The following is a 1,448-nucleotide window of genomic DNA, read 5'->3' as shown; positions in this document are numbered from 1 at the left end:
CAAGGCGAAACTGGTTGACCCTTCGTGTAGGTGTGTGTGTGTAACCTGCGACGGCCACAGAGAGGGAGAGAACGTCATTAGGTACACCTTACCGTAGTCACCTGTCTAATATACTAATACATTATAATAAGACGTTACAATAGCTCTTTTCAATAATAAATTAATAAGTCATATACATGTGTACTGTACATAAAGATCGTTATTCACTGTACAAAATAGTATTCACTGTTCTACATACTGGTAATGTTGTGACTGTATGTGGTGATCGTAGAGCTGAGCGATGACGACCAGCTGTCAGTGGTACGATGCCCAAGTTTCCATGAATTCACACCGTTGGGAGGTTGGCTTATATATACTGGCGACAAGCAGAGGTACCAAGTAGGGACTTATCTCTAATGGAATTTTTTTTTGTTCAAGGAAAATATTAGATGTATATCCTTCAGTGGGCATTCATGGCTGGAGTGTGCGGAAATGTTATATTAAACTGGACTATAAAACAACTTGGAAACTACGGGTGTTCCCTACTCATCACACACCGCATCCATGCAAAACCTCGGGTAGATTCATATTTTTATTTTATTTATTTTTTATTAGAAATTTTGGACATCTGACATTTTTATTATCATCTTAATGGGATACCTAAAGCAACACTGATGTATGGGGAAAATTCAACGAGATCACGTGAGAGACAACAACACATTGGGTGCGTAGCTACAAAGGTTGGAACGTTGAGCTTTTTCCTTAAGTAGGGCAGTGAGAGGACGCGCTTAACAGATTGAACGCCAACAGTTCCCCTGTAATTATGAGTCTCAAGGTTACCCGTGTGTTAATGTTCCATCGTGTGTATTCAATTATTAAAATTACCTGTAATTTTCTCCTGTAAACTTTTAATTAATGTTACAGATACAGTAGCTAAAAAAAGAAGTTTCCGTAAGAACAAATTTCGCTTTATTTTCACAGCAGCATCCATTTTTTTAGTATCTGTCATGGTGAGGTAAAGACGTCGGTTGGTGGCATCTAAGACAAGCGACTTTACTCGAGGCTATGTGACATCTTCCCTGCAGCCTCTCCACATTCTCTGAGATAAAAATCTGATCGCTTTATTTTTTCATAGAACAAATGTCCAAAAGAACTGGTTGCGGAAGTGTCATTGGCATTGCCGTTTGACATTCTTGTGCCATAGTGTAATTAAAGTCGTTCCGCGTTTTCTTAAGTCAGGGTAGAAAAGCGCGTCTGAGAGCCGTATATTGCGCTAACGATCCACTGAACGACTTGGATACGTTTTTTTACTTCTTGAATAATAAAACTCGTTGATATTTTATGGAGGCGTTACAAATGGGTGTATGTTTCTTTTATTTTTTTCCGTATGTTTATGAAGCGGTTATTAGTGTAAACAAAATCACGCTGATAACTCTAACTGAAGCTGGCCGTCACTCCAACACTGCCTT

General features: G+C 38.9%; 1 long non-coding RNA gene across 1 annotated transcript in view; it reads right to left on the bottom strand.

The window, feature by feature from the left end:
- LOC121855566 overlaps positions 1–326 on the bottom strand; it is a 3,232-nt gene extending 2,906 nt beyond the window's left edge. Inside the window, exons 1-2 of the long non-coding RNA XR_006086815.1 lie at positions 239–326; positions 1–45 (exon numbers count right to left, since the gene is read on the bottom strand). The exon at positions 1–45 is cut by the window's left edge and continues 26 nt beyond it. This is a non-coding gene — a long non-coding RNA (uncharacterized LOC121855566). The remainder of the gene's footprint in view (positions 46–238) is intronic.
- Between the last annotated feature and the right edge of the window lie 1,122 nt (positions 327–1,448).

This window comes from Homarus americanus, unplaced genomic scaffold, assembly GCF_018991925.1.
Source record: "Homarus americanus isolate GMGI-L3 unplaced genomic scaffold, GMGI_Hamer_2.0 scaffold48406, whole genome shotgun sequence".
Classification (NCBI taxonomy): Eukaryota; Metazoa; Arthropoda; class Malacostraca; order Decapoda; family Nephropidae; genus Homarus; species Homarus americanus.
This window is presented reverse-complemented; position numbering and strand designations above follow the sequence as displayed.